The following is a 22,284-nucleotide window of genomic DNA, read 5'->3' on the forward strand; positions in this document are numbered from 1 at the left end:
TTCACTCCAATAGCATTCACCTGGGACTGGATTCCAAGCCAGATTTTGCATTTCTCTGATTCTGCTACTTGCAGGGACTGTTTTCCAAAAAGCTTGGTCTGCTGCTTATCTACCTCCTCCACAAGGACCCGCAGTTCCTCCTGGCTGAATTTGACTTTCCTCTTTCTTTCCCCTCCTTCTGTGTCCTGGCTGGCCATTGTGCAAGATTTTCTGAGTAAGTTCAGGCAGTATCTCTGTTGCCCTCCTCTGCACTTCCAGCCTCTCCAGGAGGTTCTGATTGTGTGCACCTGCCTGGGTGTGGCCACTTCCTGGTTGGGAGGGGTGGTGGTTGCACTGGATTGGCTGATTCCTCAATTGCTGTGTATTTGATTATCCGATTCGGAATTTACTGATTCGGAAACTCCGATCGGTATTGGGGATTCGGTAAATATTTTCCGATTTTTACCGATTTGGTAATAATTACTGAATTATTACGTACATTAGAAATACCGATTTCTAAATATCGATTCGGTAAAATTCGGTATTTAGGAATCGGTATTTCCAAATTACCTACATATGGCCCTAAGTAATGATGACGTAAAACTTAAAAAATAATTTGTCACCGTTATGTTGGTGTGGCTTAAGATGAGAGGGAATCCTGTGAACTTAACCCCTTGCATGCTGATGACGGAGTGGTTCCGTCATCAGCTACGAGTGAGCTGTGCTGATGACGGAACCGTTCTGTCATGACTCCGCCCACGCAAGGCGGAGTCAGCATGGGCAGGGAATTCCCGCCGCACGCAAGGGGTTAATCAATTTCAAATTTCTCAGGAAACTTTAAACTTAGGAGACCAGGTAACAAATTCTCCATGTATAACCTACAATTATTACCTTCTACGTCCTCTGGTAAGTTAAGAATATGCTAGTTATACAGTCTAATACGATTTTCAAATTCAAGAAGAAGGTTAGACATAGGCTGTATTTTTGCCACAAACGGTGAGAAATTATCAATTTTAACTTTATCGTCCTTTATTTTAATTGCATTGTCAGATATTTTCCTGGATAGACTAGCCATGTTTTTCACATGTTTTTAGTGTCAGATGCAACAGTATCTGTGCTAGAAAGAATTGCTTGAATCTCATCCAGTAGTAAAAGCCAGCGAAGGTTCATTTTTGATTTACCTGGAGGTGGAGAATTATTTTGTTTCCTTTTATTATTTTGAACATGTGTACTTTTGCTCTCCATATTTCCTTAACACCATCGCTGCTTAGGGTTTTCCCCTCCTATGCTGACTATGAATTTTACCCATTGTTCATGACGAGCTCAGCTCGTCATAAGCACAGCTCAACCGTGCCTCATGACGAGCTGAGCTGGTCATGAGCAGCGAAGGGGTTAAATAAAATTCAGCAGGAAATGTAACATATATTTTAGAATAAATGTATAAAAAGTAAAAACCTTTCAGGATGAATAGGTGCAGCAGCTAAAACTGACTGTGAGAGTGGCTAGGCCACAGCCTCACCCTAACCTGAATGTTGGTCAGCCCACCTGACTGGTAGACTCGGAAGACCTGCACCAGAAGACCGATGAAGAGTCAGGCGAAGTGAAGGACTCCGTCTGTAGCACAGGATTACCTAATAAACCCCTCACTAACAAGGAAAAAGCTTCAAAATGCTGCTGATAGCATTTTTAAAGTAAATTCTGGCATGTAAATTCTTGAAATCGTCTAGTAAGGGATGCCACGGTAAGGAGCTTACAAGGGTGTGGTCATCTTAACGTGCGCGAATGCCAGTTTATCCAGTTTTACAAGCAAACATTCTAATCAAATGAGTAATATTGGTAAAATATTGATACAAATCTTCCATCACATCTGCAATATCGTGAAAAAATAAGTGGGAGCCTATAACTTTCTAAATAATATTGTACTTGGTCTTGGGACCACTATGATTAATGGTATATAATTTATTACAATTATATGTTTATGTTATCAGTAGTATTTACAGTAGCTCTCAGACTATATCAATATATTGAATATCTATAAGTGATGTCCCCCATTTTCCTTCATATGTCATGGTGTGTATGTGTGTGGGTGGGGAAATTTGAGTTCTGCAGCCCAATAATTGAAACTTTGTGAATAACACATATGAAGGATGCCTGAGAAATATAGGCGGCGAGTGAAGGGATGGCTCAGACTGATGTACCATCTTTGACTCAAATAAAATAAGACTCATAGGTAGGATGTTGGAAAGTGGATTATTAGTAATGATACGCAGTAACTTACCACTAGCAATAAGGCCACAAACACAATAAAAGGGTCAGTCAAGGTCTCAAAAAATTATTCCATTGCTCAACCCTTGGTAGCTTGCAATGAGAAGGCAGGCCTAACTTAAGAGACAGGAGGATAAAGCATGTATACCAATAAATCAAATAAGTAAGACACAACGCACACAAAAAATCCAACTCCAATTTGTAAAACAAGCTTATTTATAAACAGACACAAAAATGAAAAAAATCAAATGGAGGGAACAGGAGATGAGCATTTTTAAAGCATTTACACGTTCAAGTGCCTAAAAATCTATAGCGCCAATTTGGTCATGATTGACTGGGACAAAGTCAAAGTTTGAGGCAGACAGCGATGGAGCCCTGGTCAGATACACTCAGCGGGAGGTCTGTGTCAAAATGCTACCTTCACACTTAGGGGGTTATTAGGAAACGCTAAAGTCTGCCTGCCACCCTAGTGGTGCTGGGACCAGCCGCCAGACGTGCGGTGGTACCCCACCGCTATTTAGGATGTGACCGCCACCCTGGCGGTGACATTCCACATTTTTTGCATTGCGGCGGGTGCTGCTGTAAGCAGCATCCATCGCAATGCCACAGTGCCATGTTGTGCATTACCATGAACAATGTGGCAGGCACCTTGTGGTGCCTGCCACCTTGCGCATGGCAATGTGGGGGGGTACCATAGGTACCCCCCAAGTCCAGCCCCCCACCCACGAAGGGCGCAACAGGCCCACAACGCAATCACCCCCCAGCCCACGGAAAGGCCTTAAAAGCCACACACACTTATATGAATGGCGGTGCCTGCTTGGCCAATGTCCGTCTGTCAACCTATCGGAACAATTGCCGACCGGTGGAAAAGTGGTGGACGCACTTTGCATCTGGCAGGGGCAAATCAGGTTGCGATGGCGGACAGATCGCCATCGTCTCGCCGGCAGTGGTGATCTGCCAGCAATCCTAATCACCCCCTTAGTTGTTTTCTGGAGCTTATTTTCTCGAATTCGAGCAAGGTTCCTCTTCAGACCAGATTAGGGTCAACATCATCGGGTTGGTTTTCTGCAAGATCCAGGTCAAATCAGGAAGTCTGGAGCTCTGGAGCTTTCAGCGAGGTGAACTTGATGTCCAGGCCGGGTTGCGGTTGTAGGACACTGGCTTGACTCTCAACGTTGGGAGCTTTTTACCAAAATGTTTCCAAACTCACCAAACTTCTGGATATTCTTCTATACAGTCTCCTTGAGGGTTCAAAGTGTCTACATCACCAGTCCAGGGGTATAGAATGTCTGAAATGGACCTCGGGATTTTGGGACTACAATTTGGACAATGGCTAAATCTTTAAAAGTCTACTGGACGCCCTTCAGGATGGGACTTTTTAGTGAAGATTATGCAGGTGGGCTTTGTTAACCAGTAGCATGCAGGAAGTCCACTCCTTAATCGTTCTTCAAGCAAAATACTTAGGGCTGTAACTTCCAGTGTGCAACAGGTGTAGTCCTTCAGAGTGTAAACCTCTGGGGTGCAAGCCAGGGTTCCGGCTGGGCTGCACTTCTACTCATTGTAGTTTCAGACATCAGATTTACAAACCTACGCAGCACAATTTCTCGGTGTCAAGCAGGGGTGCACCCCTGACCAATGGGGAATGTTGGGGTCAGCCTGTTCTGCTCATATACTGTCATTCTACCTTGGAAGACAAGTTTGGCTCCTCCACCCTCATTCTGCCTTGGCTTTCGAAGCTAAACTTCTCCACCCACAGGAAAACCATTGTTGACTCTGACAAGACAGGGCAGGTGGAAAGATGGATTTTGGCTCACAGAAAAGAAAGTTTAAAAATATATTTTCTGTATTAGTTATTACAAATCTAACAGTGACAAGTTGTTGGATTCATCATAACTATTAATTAGATACCTTGAAGTATATTTTAGCTGGCCACTGCCAATAGTTATTTTTGAATAAAATATCTCACTGTTAGCCTGTGGAGTCATTCACTACAATGAGGAAAAACGGAATTGGCAGTTTTTCCCTCACCAGGGCATATAAAACATATTTGATATTGTCCCTGGGGCACCTAGGAGAGACCTTAGGGGTGATGTATATGTCAACATAAGGTAGTTTGAGTCTTTAGAAGTAGCTTTTAGTTCCAAAGTCGAATTTGTGTGTGATTAAAATTAAAATTACAGTAGTGCACACTCTACTGCAAGAAATCTACTGGACCTCTAAACCTCCCTGCCCTATTATAAACTGGGTACTTATAGGTTTGAACCCCCCCTTGCCTTATTATATATTAGGAACTTACAGGGGTCTGTCATTGCCAGTCATAATTATACCTAACCATGTACTTTTAATCAGAGCACAGGTTGTGGGTTTGGTTAGCAGAGGCCGTGGCACAATCAGAGTTAGAAAACCAACACCGAGCAGTGAAATGGGGGCACAAAGTGGGGGGACTGTCCAAATAGGTCCTGGTTTATCACATACAAATTATAATATATTTATCCTGGATGTTTGTGGTATAAATCCCTCATGTATGGCATGACAAGTATTGGTTTAACTAGATATAGACATGATATTGACATTGAATTGTTACATCTGAGAAGATGCAAGGAGCAAATCTTGGCCTAGGTGAGTACTAAGAGATCATTTTAATCTTTTTCATGATTTGAGTCGGAGATGGTAAACATTGTTGAAGAAAGCACCCCATTTGAGCCTTTCCGGTGACTGTGGATGAGGACGAGGAGAAGTCAGTTGCTCAAGAGACACTGGGACTGATGCCAATTATCATTGTAAACAATTACATTCCACAAGGCGAACTGCCAGATTTCAATCAAACGCCATTTGGAAAATGTCAGAGAATTGCACCTTGTGCAACTGTGATAGGTGTGGGTTTGAATTTAAGAAAAAGCCTATGGCTAATCAGGTGACACCCAATAGCTAGGCTTGGTGGCAGCTTCAGTTGCAAGGGCGGGATGCTCACTTTGGATTGCTGGATATTTTTGTTGCCCATCGCGGTTCTACACTTTTCACTTGAGTGTGCACCATATAGTCTCTCAACTGGATTTCCTGTGGGTTTCAAGGCTGGATCTGAGTGGAATGACAACAATGAGCATCTGACATGAACACCATCAAACCATGCCACACTGCATATGGTAATTCCCTTTCCATTCTTTTATTGGATCGGGTTTTTAGAGATAATTTAAGAGTGTAAAATGTGGAATACTCTAATTTGAATAGGGGTCATTGGTGGAATATTGTGAAAGTCATGCAAATTACTTACATGGGTCGAGTCCATTACTTAGCATTCCAGTGTGTTGAAATCTTTGAGGGCATATTTTAGTGAATTAGAAGAGATGATGAAGGGCCTAGGACTGACTTATACACCCAATCCCTCTGTATGTGACCTGCACTTCAACTCACTGTGGGTGACCAACCAACTGCCTGAAGCCAATCACAGCGGGAGGGTGGGGGCAGGCCCTGTCCTCGTGCCAGGTCATATGACCAACCCCCTTGCAGCTACCAACCCCCCACTGTGCATGGTCTACGGCCATGTGGATCAATGGTTTGGTAACTATGGCACCGAGAGCTTCAAAATAGGGGAATAACAGTAGCCATGAGGTAAATTTGAGGGTGCCCGTGTGTCAGAGCAACCAAACTGAGGAAGGAATTCTCTACTTTAATTTACCATGTTGTTTTGGTGTGGGAGGGAGGGAGGAGCGCAATACTTTGAGAACAGTACCTTTAATGTCCGGTATGTTGTTTTCCATGATTCATAAATGTCTTATTACTTACCGGTAATCTTTATTACCCTGATTGGGGTCCTCCCCGTCCCAGTCCTTACAACATGAGGCAGTCCTGCCTCCACCCAGCCAATCACAACGCCAGTATTCAAAGGTTACATAAGCCCCTCCCACCTACCGCCATGCCTGTTATCAACAAGACTCCGACACAAACACAGCGGGAGGGCAGGCGGGTACAGGACTGGGACGGGGAGGACCACAATCAAGGTAATGAAGATTACCGGTAAGTAATAAGACATTACCCCCTCATTGGTCCTCCCCGTCCCAGTCCTTACAACGTGAGGAACTCACATGCAGAAAACCAACAAAAACGCAGTACACCAGGGATCCATGCGAAGCACAAATCTGTAAAGATCAATGAACAGCAACGTTCAAGACGGCAACAGAAAAACAGCCAGCAGAGGCATGTAAAACAACAAGCCAAGAAAGTAGCACAAAAACGAGACGGGACAGCCGGTGGCCGCCCAACAAACTCCCAGATAGAAAACCCCTGCCGCCCCATCCCAGGAAGCAGGCACAGAATGTGTCTAATGACCCAGCAACAGAGACGGAAGAGGCAGACCCAAAGGACCAAAAAGGCAGGCAGACCGCCAAACGCACCCACCTGCCAACGTCAGAACCGGAAACCCATATCCCCCAAGCCACACCTCCACAGGAGATAAACAGGGCAGGAGAAAATGAAAAAACACCAGGGAACGAATGTGGGAAAAACCGGAGAGTCCAGCGAACCACCAAGGAAGGGGGAACAAGGGACCCCCCAGCAGGCAAATCAGGAAGAATCACCTCCAGCTGCCAAAGGAAACAGGAAGAAACCACTGGCAGAAAGGCCAGACCAAGCCACAAACTAACCCAATCTGGCAGGAACTCCCAATAGGGAAAAGAAACGAGCAAAGCACCCAAAACACACCCGACCGATGAGCGGAGGTGATGGCCAGCAAAAAAGCCCCCATAGCAGACAACCAGAACAAATCAGCAACCAGCAAGAGCTCAAAAGGGAGCAACATCAGACCCCCCCAAACAGCAGGCAAAAACCCAAGAAGGCATGAGTACAGGAGAGACAAGCCAACGAAGCCGAAAGCTTAGAAGAAACCGACTCACCAAAGGGGCAAAAACCACCAAGGAGGCACCAGGACCCCGACAAGCACGAACCACCGCTCACTGAGAGGACAAAGTGGAAGGGGAAAGGCCCTGTAAAAAAAATAGTCCTGTGAAAATCCAACACAGAGGTAGGATCCCCCAGCACAGGAACTACCCAATGGGAAGAACACCAAGAGAAAAAAGAACCCCAAGATGACCACAGCACCCAAGGGTCGAAGGTCGACGTGACAACAGGATGCCACGAGCCACCACAGAGGAACAGCCCAAAGACGCCACCCACAGCCTCACAAGAGCCAGGCCATCAGAAGCAAGTGACATCAGGGCAAAAATCAGCTGTGGACCAAAAAGCGGAGCCGGAGTCAATGAAGTCTGGCCAAACCCGACCCCCGCCAGCAGCAGCGGGAGCAGAAATCAAAGACACCTACACACCCCCCCTTTACATCCCCCGACAATGCAGGAGGAGAAAATAGGAGGGAAGGCACACAGAAAGCCCGAAGGCCAAGGAAATGTGCAGGGGCCATGCAAATCCACACCAAATCGAACCAAACAAAGAAAATGCGCCGCCGAAGCGAGCACCAGAGGGCACAAAACAGTGGACAGGAGGAAACTGCCCAAGCAGTGTCTAGGAACGAAAACGCAGATGGTCCCAAACACAAACTCAAAGCCCACAGAGGAGACACAGCCCAGAGAGAGGTACGGGAGCTCGAGCCACCAGAGGCACAAGACACACCAATGAGCCATAGCGTCGTGGGAACAACACATGGAAGCCAGCAGGAACAGAGACATGCAACTGGTCCCCCCAAGAAGGCCCAAGCAGCAAAGAGCCACAGGAAGGCCAGCATGAAACAAAAAACTCGGCAGTCACCAAGGACCCTAATGTGGCACCCTACCCCAAGGACAGGTGTCCAAGGACAACAAGAGGAGAGAAGGGAGCTGAAAACACACCCCAAACACCAGGTCGAGGAAGGAAAGCCACCAGGCCAAAGTAGGAACCAGAACAGGGGAGAGAGGAACCAGAGCAATGTAACCTGCATGGAAAAGGACCCAAGGAGCCAATCAGAAGAAACACCAAGGACAGGAGGAACAGGCAAACCCAAGGAACCACAGTCGTGGAGGCAGCCACCACCTCCTGGATCCACAACCAACGCCAAAGGGCAGAAAGGCGACCCAGCAGGACCCACAAAAGAGGCAACAGGGAAGAGAACCGAGCCGGAGGGTGAAAACAGCCCCCTGCAAAGTGACGAACAGGCCCAGAGAAACCGAAGGCCCAGAACAGGAACCAGAAAAAAATGGCCAGAACCAAAATGAACCCCAGAAACCGGAGCAAGGCCACAACGCCACCATCGCCAGAATAGCCACAAGGAGGGTGGAAGCAGAAACCGGACAAAAGCCACATAGGGAAAAGCCAACAGCACCCCCCAGGTGGTCACCCACCCAGGTATGGACCAGTCCTGACCCAGCATAACATAGAAGAACAGGTGCAGGCAGGTCAGAACCACCAACCAGCTAAAAACCTGCACAGCAGGAGCCAGCACCGTGAAAAAAAACTGGGGAGCAGGAGAGAGGCCGAAAGGCAACACAAGAAACAGAGAAAGGAACCCATCCACAGCAAACCGCAGGAACCGCGGACCAGCCAGACGGATGGAACGTGAAAACAGACAATACCCAAATCCAGGGAAGCCCAAAAAAACACCCACCAGGAAGAGGGGAATGACAGACCGCAAGGGGAACAACCGACCAGCGGCACCAAATGGTATAAAACCCCCAGGACACAGAACCGTGCAGAAAGGAACCAACGGGCGGCCAGGACCAGGAACAAAGAGGAAGAGGAACCTTGGCTCCGCTCCGCCCACGGAACCAGCACAACAGCGCCCAGAGAACAAAACACAGACCGACGCCCAAAGAAAGAGGTAAATGCAACACGGGTCAAAGGACAATGGAGCAACCGTGAAAACAGCCCAAAAAGGGGGACGGCCCAGATAGGAATCCGGAAACCAAGAGCGAAGACCGACCGGACCCAAAAGTCAGAAAGCAGACAGGACCAACAAGCCAGGAACAACGGATCCGAGATCCCAAAACCATAACAAAAACAGCAACGGAGACAGGGAACCCACTGCCAGAAGAACACCAGGAGTGGGACACAGACCCAAAGAAAAAGAGAAGCAACAGCAACAACCAAGTCACAGAGAACACCCTCCCAGGGAACAACAATACCCAATGCCCCGGACGACCAACACCCGGGGGCAGCCGTAGGCGCAACAGAGGCCGGGAACCAAACGGAACACAGCCTCCCCCACCCCCCGACCACGAAAAAGGGCCAAGATGAAGATAGAGCACCACCACACAGACCCGTCAGTAGAGGGAGCCAAAAAGCCAAGGAGCCACAGAAAAACAGATAGTGGACCAAGACGCCAGTGCCACGTCAGCCAAGGAGAAGACTCAATCGATCAAGCCAAGACAGGAAGGAAGGCCCGTAAACAGCCAAACTCCACACAACCCATGAGAAGGAACAGTGAAGTACAGGCCGAACAAGAGCCAGCATGCACCCCAAAAGAAGAAGCAACCGTCAGTCCGCCAGGTGAAACCGCCATCCCAGAAAACGTGGAAAACCCTGCGTATCTGCCACAAGCCATGCATCAGACAGGATATCCAACAGGACAACATTGAAGGAAAAGGTCAACCACCACAGAGGAAACAAACTGTGCGGAAAAACCCCACAACATCCAGTGATCTAGGGCCACAACCCAGCATCACCCTAATAAAGACCTATCCTCAGGACAACGCACCGCAGGCCCTGGCAGTGCAGACTGGGCAGCCAATACTAACAACTGTGTAAAAGCACAGATTGAAACTTTATCAACCCAGGTAATTGGACAGCATAGGCAGGTCCCGTGAACACCTGTAGCCCTTCATAGTATTCAGCTCAGCCCCAGAATCTGCAAAAATTTCATCCACCTGCAGAACCAGGAAACTATGCCGCATGGAAACAGCCCAGGCAGGCACAGGTGAAGACGACCCTTCACACAAGGTGAGCGAACCCGAGCAATCGAACCTAACAGGAACTCACCACACAACAAAGGAAGTGCCCAGCAACCTCCAAGCAACACTTCCCCCAATCACCAAATCACACAACGTGATACAGGTGAAATGAAAGGAAAATTCAAGGGCATCCCTGTAGTCTCCACCCACAGCCCCAGGTCAAAAGACCATGACCGTGGGGGCCGGACGCTGCACTAGAACCACAGTGCTGGAACGACACGGGGCCAGGACACCACGAAAACTCCCCGCCCTAGCCCAGCACATGAACGGGGAGAGTCCCTGACCCCAGAACAGGAGCGCGGATGACCAGGGGACCAGAGCGGCTGCGCAGAGAGAAAAACACACAGGAAACAATGCAGAAGTGAAAAACTGCAAATGAAATACTCCTGTGAAATTCACACAGTAAAATAATGGAGAAGCATAAAATGCAAATGAAACACTCACGGCACCGTCCTGAAGAAAAACAGAAACAGAAACAGGAACCGGGAGCACCAGCGTTCCGACCACCGTCGGAGCAGAAAAAAAACAGGCATGGCGGTAGGTGGGAGGGGCTTATATGACCTTTGAATACTGGCGTTGTGATTGGCTGGGTGGAGGCAGGACTGCCTCACGTTGTAAGGACTGGGACGGGGAGGACCCATGAGGTGGTAATGAGCTGTGCAAGTTCTGTTGCAGCACACCAGAGACAGGCCATATGTGTTTTTTGTAGTGTAGTGACATGGTGAGATTTGAAGCAATAAGGGAGCACTGTGATTGTGATTGTACTTTTTATGCTGCATTAGCGCGTTCTCCCCAAGCGCTCTGTTGTGCTCCCCCCTCCTCCATTTTGTTTATTGTTGTCGTGCGCAGCCCGCCCCGCCTCCCAGCTGAGCCGCCCTCCCACAGACTACAAACGGCGCTTTCCGACCTGGAAGCGCTGTGACTCGCTCTACGCTTTGGCCGGAGTGGTCGCTCCCAGTGCCCCTAGCGCCTCACTGGTATCGTTAGCAGCGCTCTTGCCGAATTTGCATCGTGATTTCAGCCTTCAGCTGTGCCTGGCTGCCGCTTTGCTCTGTATGCGCTTTAACCTGTGATTGTGATTGTACTTTTTATGCTGCATTAGCGCGTTTTCCCCAAGCGCTCTGTTGTGCTCCCCCCTCCTCCATTTTGTTTATTGTTGTCGTGCGCAGCCCGCCCCGCCTCCCAGCTGAGCCGCCCTCCCACAGACTACAAACGTCGCTTTCCGACCTGGAAGCGCTGTGACTCGCTCTACGCTTTGGCCGGAGTGGTCGCTCCCAGTGCCCCTAGCGCCTCACTGGTATCGTTAGCAGCGCTCTTGCCAAATTTGCATCGTGATTTCAGCCTTCAGCTGTGCCTGGCTGCCGCTTTGCTCTGTATGCGCTTTAACCTGTGATTGTGATTGTACTTTTTATGCTGCATTAGCGCGTTCTCCCCAAGCGCTCTGTTGTGCTCCCCCCTCCTCCATTTTGTTTATTGTTGTCGTGCGCAGCCCGCCCCGCCTCCCAGCTGAGCCGCCCTCCCACAGACTACAAACGTCGCTTTCCGACCTGGAAGCGCTGTGACTCGCTCTACGCTTTGGCCGGAGTGGTCGCTCCCAGTGCCCCTAGCGCCTCACTGGTATCGTTAGCAGCGCTCTTGCCGAATTTGCATCGTGATTTCAGCCTTCAGCTGTGCCTGGCTGCCGCTTTGCTCTGTATGCGCTTTAACCTGTGATTGTGATTGTACTTTTTATGCTGCATTAGCGCGTTCTCCCCAAGCGCTCTGTTGTGCTCCCCCCTCCTCCATTTTGTTTATTGTTGTCGTGCGCAGCCCGCCCCGCCTCCCAGCTGAGCCGCCCTCCCACAGACTACAAACGGCGCTTTCCGACCTGGAAGCGCTGTGACTCGCTCTACGCTTTGGCCGGAGTGGTCGCTCCCAGTGCCCCTAGCGCCTCACTGGTATCGTTAGCAGCGCTCTTGCCGAATTTGCATCGTGATTTCAGCCTTCAGCTGTGCCTGGCTGCCGCTTTGCTCTGTATGCGCTTTAACCTGTGATTGTGATTGTACTTTTTATGCTGCATTAGCGCGTTCTCCCCAAGCGCTCTGTTGTGCTCCCCCCTCCTCCATTTTGTTTATTGTTGTCGTGCGCAGCCCGCCCCGCCTCCCAGCTGAGCCGCCCTCGCCCCTCCGCCTTCACTATCCATATATGACAGTAGTTCCCGCGCGCAGCGTTCACGCGCAGCGACCGCGCCCAATCCGCGCCGAAGGTGCGCCAAAGGTAACCCCGTCTACGCCCGTCCGCGCCTGGACCGCGCCCAGCGCCAGACCCCCTGGCCCCCATCCCTCCCAACCCTCCCGCATTACCTACGATGCCTCCACCCTCCTAGCCCTTAACCCCGGCCGCTCCCCCAACTGCGTCCAAGCTGCTCCTGGACACACCCATGGACGTTTCTCCTGCTACTCCTGCAAATTCCGCGGCACCGACAACATCTCCGCTACGACCACACCACAGACTCCCGACCCCAACCACCTACAATGCATCCTTCTCAACACCCGCTCGGTCCACAGACACGCCATTGACCTATGGAATCTACTAGACACCATCTCTCCAGACATCGCCTTCCTAACGGAAAAATGGATGAACGCTTCCTCCGCCCCAGACATCACCATTGCCATCCCTGAAGACTATAAGATCACTCGCAAAGACCGTACCGGCCACACAGGAGGGGGAATCGCTATCGTCCATAAGAAATCTATCCGCATCTCAACCAGCTCTGACGCCAACCTCGCCAACTCCGAACACCTTCACTTCCAGATCCACATCGACCCCAAGACCACACTCAGAGGCACCCTCCTCTACAGAAAACCAGGACCCCGCGCAAAATTCAGTGAGGACATCACGGACTTCATCACTCCACACGCGCTCCCCTCCAAAGACTACATCCTTCTGGGAGACCTCAACTTTCACCTCGAAAAGATCAACAACCGCAACACCACCACCCTCTTGGACAACCTCGCCAACCTCGGACTTAAACAACTGGTCACTTCCCCCACCCACATCGCAGGTCACACACTCGACCCCATCTTCACCTCCAGCAATCATGTCTCCTTCAGCCACACTACGGATCTCCTCTGGACTGACCACAGCTGCGTTCACTTCACCTACAACAAGCCAAAACCCACCAACCACCTCCAACCAACTCTGCAAAGAAATTGGAACAAAATCACCACCGACCAGATCTCCTCATCGCTCCTTCTAAACACCCCAGCCCACTCTTCCAACCCAGACCAAGCCGCCGCCCACTTCACCCTATGGTTATCCAACACCGCCGACACCTTAGCACCACTGAAAAAACGTCAAAGCAAACCTAGCAACAAGAAGGCCTCATGGTTCAACGATGATCTTAAGAAGTCCAAGAAACTCTGCCGCTCCCTTGAAAAGGCCTGGAAAAAAGACCCAACCACTAGCACCAAGGAAGCCTTCAAAAACGCCACCCGCACTCACCACCAACTAATCCGAAAGGCCAAGAAAACAGCATTCAAGGATCGACTTGACAACAACGCCCACAACAGCAAGGAACTTTTCAACATCGTCAAGGAATTTTCCAATCCCTCGGCCAACTCCAACGACATCACACCCTCTCAAGCCCTCTGCGACTCCCTAGCCTCATTCTTCCACAACAAGATTACAGACATCCACTACAGCTTCGACAACCAACCCGGAGACCAACCCACCCAACCATATGCTGCACATTCTCCCCCCGTGAACACCCTTAACGACTGGAACCCAATCTCCACTGAGGACACCATCCGCCTGATGAACTCCATCCACTCAGGATCACCCACAGACCCATGTCCTCACCACATCTTCAACAAAGCTGACTCCGTCATAGCACCGCACCTCCGAGACGTCCTCAACTGCTCCTTCAACTCCGCCACCTTCCCCGAAAACTGGAAACACGCTGAACTCACCGCCCTTCTGAAAAAACCCACAGCGGACCCCACCGAACTCAAAAATTACCGCCCCATTTTGCTCCTTCCATTCCCGGCCAAAGTTATCGAGAAAGCTGTCAACAACCAGCTCGCCGCTTTTCTCGAAGCCAACAAATCCCTCGACTCCTCACAATCTGGCTTCCGAGCAAAACACAGCACTGAGACCGCCCTCATCGCAGCAACAGACGACATTCGAACTCTACTGGACAATGGAGACACAGTTGCCCTCATCCTCCTCGACCTCTCTGCAGCATTCGACACAGTCTGCCACAGCACCCTTTTACAACGCCTCAGAAACATCGGAATACAAGGAAAAGCACTTGAATGGATCACCTCGTTCCTCACCGGAAGAACCCAGAGAGTCCGCCTTCCACCATTCAAGTCCGAGGCCTCTGAAGTCATCTGTGGCGTACCACAAGGATCCTCACTCAGCCCCACCCTCTTCAACGTATACATGAGCCCCCTCGCGGCCATCGCCCGCCAACACAACCTCAACATCATCTCTTACGCGGATGACACTCAACTGATCCTTTCTCTCACCAATGACCCCGGTACCGCCAAAACTAACCTACACGAAGGAATGAAAGAAGTTGCCGAATGGATGAAACTCAGCCGTCTGAAACTGAACTCAGATAAAACAGAAGTCCTCATCTTAGGTACATCCCCCTCTGCATGGGACGACTCTTGGTGGCCGGAAGCCCTTGGAAAAGCACCCATCCCGACAGACCACGCACGGAACCTAGGCGTCATCCTGGATTCTTCACTCTCAATGAACAGACAAGTCAACGCCGTCTCTTCATCCTGCTTCAACATTCTTCGCATGCTCAAAAAAACATTTCGCTGGATCCCCACCGAAACCAGGAAAACAGTCACCCATGCTCTGGTCACGAGCCGACTGGACTACGGAAACACCCTCTACGCAGGTACTACCGCTAAACTCCAGAAGAATCTCCAACGAATACAAAACGCCTCAGCCAGGATCATATTAGACATCCCGCGCAACAAACACATCTCTGGTCACCTGAAAGACCTCCACTGGCTACCCGTCAATAAGAGAATCACTTTCCGACTGCTAACCCACGCACACAAATCACTCTACGACATCGGACCAGAATGCCTCATCTCACGACTGTCCTTCTACACCCCCTCCCGCCAACTACGTTCTTCCAGCCAAGCCCTCGCCACTGTACCTCGCATCAACAAGACCACCATGGGAGGCAGATCCTTCTCATACCTGGCTGCTAAAACTTGGAACTCACTCCCCACTCACCTTCGCCTCACCCAGAACCACCTAGCATTCAGAAAGCAACTTAAAACGTGGATATTTGACAAGTAATCCTCCTCCCCTTCCTAAGCGCCTTGAGACCCTCTGGGTATGTAGTGCGCTATATAAATTACTTGACTTGACTTGACTTGACTTGACTCCTTGTTTAAGAAAAAGTGCACTAACTGGGTCAAGTGTCCCCTTTACAGCTTACATAATTTAGAAAAGATAAAATAATTGCTCTTGTTTGCCTCTGTTTAAACGAGGTTAAAGGTCTGATTTGTATTGTAACTTTTCCTACAATTTTATTAAAGCTACCACTTAATCTGGCATTGAAAATTAAGATCAACATTGGACTATGACAGATTTTCTGTTACATTTTGTGTCTGCTTCTGGGAGAAAACTAATGAATTGTGCTTTGTTTAGTTTGTTTTCTATTTGGCTAGTCTCACATGAAGCTTAAGAGCTCTGCTGTGCTCAGTCTGTGGTAATATTGTGAGCACATTCTGAATTTTGTATGGCTCTGACATGGAAAAATAAATCTTTGCTTGAAAGTCATTGTATTGATATTTGAAGAAATTCCTTTCAACCAACCCTCCTACCTCATTGGCTCAACAGCAAAGTCGTCGGTATGAGGCATAATAAAATGAGGGTTCTTAGAAGATGTCATCAGACATGGTATGTCCTTAAACAATTATTGAAAGACAAAACGAGCCAAGGCAAGTCTCTAGATCCTTTAGTAAATGTATTATATAAGGTAGCAGACATATTATAGAGCTCACATTCACCTCAAAAGAGTCTCCTTGCACTATAATCAGGAGCATGTGTTACCCAGCTTCAAGGTACACGTCTTTCAGAGATGGAAGGCTTAGCGGACCTGCTGCTTTTTCAACCTGTGACCCTCGGGGTCATATGCAGTTCACTGCACTTGAAACATTGGTCCATGGAGCCACCAGACCTCTGGTATGGTAAACAAGAGCTCTGATTTGGACTCCAAGCCAGTCCAGTTAGAAACAAGCATTCTCAATGCAACAGGTCTCGCAATTGCAAGAGTTTGAGCTGTTGGCATTGTAAATGACAAATGAAATGTATGTATGTGTTTGAAAACTTGCAAGTGGTGCGTAAACATGCATTTTGCAATTAAAGTCCTTACTTCCGAGAAGCAAGGCTGGCAGTTAAAGAAGCACTTTTTTACCAGCCTTGCTACTCGTAAGCAACCACCACAAATACAAAATGCATGTTTACTCACCGCTTGCAGGTTTTTAAAGCACAGAAATAAAAGGCAATGTCCTGTTGACTTTTATTTCCAAGTAGTCCAGGCCATGTATGTTATCTCTGCATTCATATTTGTTGAATGTTGAAATATTTTTTGTAAAACAGTCAGATTATATTTCTTAAAGGGATAGGTGCTCCTTTCAAAAATACATTTGCCATTTAGCGACTGGTAGCGTGGAAGCATCTGCTTTGCTAATGGTTTACAACCCGTTTTTGATAGCCAGAAACTTATAAATGGGTTGTGTCTGCTAAGCATTGACACATTCCACAGTGAACCACAACGAAAAGTGGAACACCTATTACACACTTTTCCATTTGTGGTTCTTTATGAGCATCATGCTGCACTTTTAGAGAGTTAACCCCTTTGCCGTGGCCGGGATTTCGCGGCAGTGTGGCACTTCTGCAAAATGGGCGGGGCCGCGTCGGCCGTTGGACGTGCGCAGCACTACGAAGGTAGTGCTCGCGACGTCCAAAGTCCGACGGCGGCCCTTAACGGGTTAAGAAGAGATTATCGACTTTATTATTATTAGTGCATATTTAGAGGGAAGAGTGGTTTAAATTTCCCTTAGCTTTGGCTTTACACTTGTCACCACTACCTCTGAATTGATGATAAAAGCACATGCAGAAAATGCATTAATGTATACAGAAATAATGCCCCGGTTACTTACCGGTAATCTTCATTACTCCGAGTATAGTCTTCCTCGCCACATGAGTTACAAAGTGAGCTTTAGCTCCACAACAGAACCCTCCAAAGCAAAAAGAAACCACCTCCCACCCCCTCCCAACATGGCCGACCAGTCCCACCTGACCTCTATAAGAGGCGGACCGGCCCAACCAACAGCCTGATCTACCAAGCAAACAATGAAGCCGATAGCCAGACAGGGAGGGGGGGAGGGAACTCATGTGGCGAGGAAGACTATACTCGGAGTAATGAAGATTACCGGTAAGTAACCGGGGCATTACCTCCTCGTAAGTCTTCCTCGCCCCCTGAGTTACAAAGTGAGCAAATACCCAAGCCAACAAGGCTTCATTGACCACCAGAAGAACCACACCACGCGGTGTTGCAGGTAAACCAACATAAGGGTTTAATGAGCATAAAGTACAGCAAACAGGAATTACAGCAAACCTGAATCCCGACATAACAGAAAAACCCACTTCAAGGAGCCACCGCTCCCGCACTGAGAACGGCCCCCGCGAAGTCCCCATGGACCGAACCACCCAAGACAACGCGATAGTGTTCCATGAACATGTGGGGGGACGACCACGTCGCCGCCCGACAAATCTCCTCCGTGGAGACACCCTTGAAGGAGGCCCAGGACACAGCGACACTCCTCGTGGAGCGCCCCTGGACCCCCGCCGGAACCCCCGACCCCAGTGAAGCATAGGAAAGGATGATAGCCTGTTTGAGCCAGCGACTCAAGGTGGAAAGTGAGGGCTTGTGGCCTGTATGGACCGGACCGAAAGTGACGAACAGGCTATCACACCGGGCAAGGGGAGATGTGCGGTCAAGGTAAACCAACACTGCCCGCCGGACATCCAGCAAAGCTAAGGCAGGATCCATGTCGGGGGGGAAAGAAGGCAAAGACACCTCCCGAGCCCGGTTCACCAGGGAAGGAACCTTGGGTAGGAACCGTGGGTCATGCCGGAGCAGCACCCGGTCCGGCAACACCCGCAAGAAGGGTGGGGAGCGGAGGAACGATCCCAGCTCGCCCATCCGCCCGGCCGATACCACGGCAACCAGGAAAACCACCTTTTAGGTGAGAAACCGCAAAGCCACCGAGGCCAGGGGTTCGAAAGGAGGACCCTGAAGTGCCCGCAGCACGAGAGGCAGATCCCACGGGGGGGACAGGCAGAGAGACCGAGGGCGACGGAGAAAACAACTCCGGAGCAAGCGAGCCACCAGGGGATCCAGCCCGTCGAAATCCGGACTGCGGAAGGCCCGTAAGGCCGCCCACTGAGCCCTCAGGGAAGAAGGGGTCAAGCCCAAGGAAAACCCCTCAGCCAGGAAATCCAAGACCCGTAAGGGAACAACGGTGGCGGGGTCTGAACCCCGCAGACCGCACCAACGTGTGAAAGAAGCCCAGTGCCGGGCATAGGACGCCAAGGTGGAAGACCTGCGGGAGCCCTGCAGCAAATCCACCACCCCAGCGGAACACCCCCGAGCCAGCAGTGTCACCCGCTCAAGAGCCAGGCCTGCAGATGGAGCCGGCGTAACACCGACTCCGGGAGCGGGGGGCCCCTCAACGGAAAGGGCAGATCCGGGATCGGCCAGCCGGCCTGAACCGCCAGATCGCAAAGGAGAGGATACCAGGGGCGGCGGACCCAGCCGGGCACCACCAGGAGCACCCTGGCCCTGTCCAAGCGAATCTTGCAGAGGACCCGGGGGATCAGGGGGAACGGGGGGAAGGCGTACAGTAGGCCGGAAGGCCAAGCGAACGACAGGGCATCCACCCGCCATACCCCCGGACCCGGGAGGAGAGAGCAGAATCTGGGCAGAAGGGCCGAGTCCCCGTCCGCAAACAGATCTACCAGAGGGAGACCGAAACGAGACACCAGGCGTTGAAACACCCTTGGGGTCAGGGAGAGACAAGGCAGCGAAGGAAAGATACGACTCAGTCGATCCGCCTCCACATTGTCGGACCCCGGGAGATAGACCGCTCGAAGCGACAGGACCGATGCCTCCGCCCACGAGCACAACTCCTGAGTCAGCAACCAGAGGGAGCGAACCCTGCACCCTCCCTGATGGTTGACATAGCACCTCACCACCTGGTTGTCCGTCCGTACCAAGACATGGTGACCCTGCAGTGAAGGAGCAAAACGACGGCAGGCCAGGAGGACTGCCTTCAACTCCCGATAGTTCGAGGAGCAGCGAGACTGAAGGGGAGTCCAACGACCCTGTATCGATTTCACGCCCAAGGTTGCCCCCCAGCCGAGGAGACTGGCATCTGTCGTGAGCACCCTGGACGGGGACACCAAGAAGGGAAGCCCCTCCGAGAGGTGAGCCTCCACCAACCACCACCCCAACTCCGTCCGGAGCCGAGGGGAGATCGGGACCAGCAGCTCGTAATCCTCTGAGCGGGGGTCCCAGAAGGACAGCAGATGGTTGATCAAAGGATAGAGGTGGAGGCGAGCCCAGGGGAGCACATTGATGGTCGCCGACATTAGGCCCTGAATACGTAACCAAAGGCGAACCGGAGCCGACCCCTGAGCCAGCAGGGACCTCAGATCCCGCCACAAAGTGTCCCGGCGCCCTAGAGGCAAAAACACCTTCCCCAGCACCATGTCCAGACGACCCCCAATGAATGCCAAGTCCTGAGCGGGCAACAGATGCGACTTCCGCTCGTTGATCAGGAAGCCGTGGGTGGACAGGACCTCGCAGACCCTTCTGACGTGCAGCATCCCCTTGGAAAAAGAAGAGGCAGAAATTAGCCAATCGTCCAGGTACGGAAACACCCTGATCCCCTCCCGGTGCAGGATACCCACCAGGGGGGCCAGGATCTTAGTAAACACCCTCGGGGCAGACGATAAGCCAAACGGAAGTACCTGGAACTGATAGTGGGAGCCGGCCACGCAGAACCTGAGGAAGGACTGGGACGTTGGATGAACCGGGACATGGAGGTAGGCGTCGAGGAGATCCAGCGAAGCCACCACCTCGCCCTGCACCAGAAGAGGCAGAATCTCCTGTAGAGAGATCATTTTGAACTTAGTATGAGGAATATAAGCATTTAACCCCTTCAAATCCAACACAGGGCGGAAATCCCCCGACACCTTCCTTACCAGAAACAGGATGGAGTAGACGCCCAGACCCCGCTGTGACGGATGGACCGGGCGGATGGCCTGTTTGGCCAGCAAGTCCTGAACTCCGGCCAGCAATGCCCGCCTCTTGTCCAGGGAGGAAGGAATGGGCGTAGCGCGGAAAAAATCCGGGGGAGGGGATGAGAAGGTGATGGACAATCCTTCCCTCACAATCCGAAGAGCCCAAAGATCCGTGACCGAAGACTCCCACGCCTGGATGAAGTGGCGGAGACGGCCCCCCACCGGGAGCACCCCGGAGGGAGACGGCCGAAAGTCAGGATTTTCGGGTGGCAGAGGAAGCGGCAGCCGCCGGCCGAGACCGGGATTTACCGAAGTAAGGAGCGCCCCGGCCGCGACCCCTTCCACGAAAGGGCGCGCCGCCCCTTCCCCTGGAAGCTGAGGGGAAAATCCGGCCGCGACCCGGAAAGCGGGCCCCTGAGGACTTGATGGGAGCCAGCAACTTGCGGTCCTCAGCCGATTTCTTAATCATCGCCTCCAGCGGAGGACCAAACAGCTTAGCCCCTGTAAATGGAATTTTCATGAGCAGAGACTTCTGGGCCGCCTCCGACTTCCAATGCCGCAGCCAGATCTGTCGCCGGGCCTGAATCGCAGCACCCCCCGCGGCAGCCGCCGCACCCAGGGTGTCAAAGGAAAGGTACGATAGGAGGCGAGTCTGCTGTTCCATCAGGGCTAGCGTGGACACCACCTCAGCCCCTTGATCCAGGAGTTCCCCCAAGGACTGGAAGTCTTTTAACAGAGACTGCACCGTGCATGACAAATAGGCCGAGGCCCGGATGGAGAAATTAGCAGCCGCATAAGCGCGCTTCGCGGCAGCCTCCACGCGTCTGTCCACAGGGTCAGAGGGAGATGCGTCCTCCGAAATGATGGAACCCTGGGACGACAGACCCACTACCAGGGAGTCCACCTTCACAGACGGCGGGAAGTCCTTGGTAAACTCCTCCACAGCGTAACGGTTCGCCAGAAAACGCGGAAAAGCCTGTTTATCAATGTCCAGCCACTCCCCCTCGATGACCTTCTTGATGGAGGCATGTAGCGGCAGGGAGTCCGGCGCCTTGCGCTGATACTGGACAAAGAAGTCCTCGGACGCCTCCTCCGTTGCAGGCGGCGGGAAGGCCAAGTTATCTTTAATGTGCGCCAGGACCTCACGCAGTTCCTGGCCCTGGATGTATCGACCATGGCGATCCTCCTCCTCCCCCTCCTCCTCAGAGACAGGAGAGGGGTCCCTGCGTGGACGTTTCGGTGAGGGAGGACCCTGCGCATCTCGCATCGCCAGGGCATCGGCAACCGCCGACTGGATCATCAGCTGTAAGGATTGAGCTGAAATGGGCAAAGCAGAACAGGGGCCAGGTCCCTGACCCGCCGTGACATCCTCCTGTTCCATTGCCAGAGAAAAACACCACCAACCAAAGCAAGCGGAGAAACTCAATGACCCCTGGTGCAGTGGGTCATTTCAACCCGCCCGAGGTCACAGCTGCGAGCCTGCACTCACGAGCTGCACCTGGCGAGAAGCCCCGCCCCCAAAAGGCGGGACGCGACCCCGGCCAATCAGGGCACGGTATCGCTCGCAGCTGAAGATCCCCTCGTACGGCGGCAGCGTCCAGCGCTGAAATCCGCCCTACCCGTAGACCCCGGGGAGTCCGCAAGGAAGCAGAACCGCCGAGGCGCGAGGAGATGCAACCCCCGGCCCGGCGCACCTGAAAGTAAGTCCGCTCCAGCCCCGAGCGGGGAGCGCGGCATCCCGCGAGCGAGATCACCGGACAGACCCGGCAGCCCCAGCCGCCGACGA

Source organism: Lissotriton vulgaris, chromosome 8 (genome assembly GCF_964263255.1).
Source record: "Lissotriton vulgaris chromosome 8, aLisVul1.2, whole genome shotgun sequence".
NCBI classification, from domain to species: domain Eukaryota; kingdom Metazoa; phylum Chordata; class Amphibia; order Caudata; family Salamandridae; genus Lissotriton; species Lissotriton vulgaris.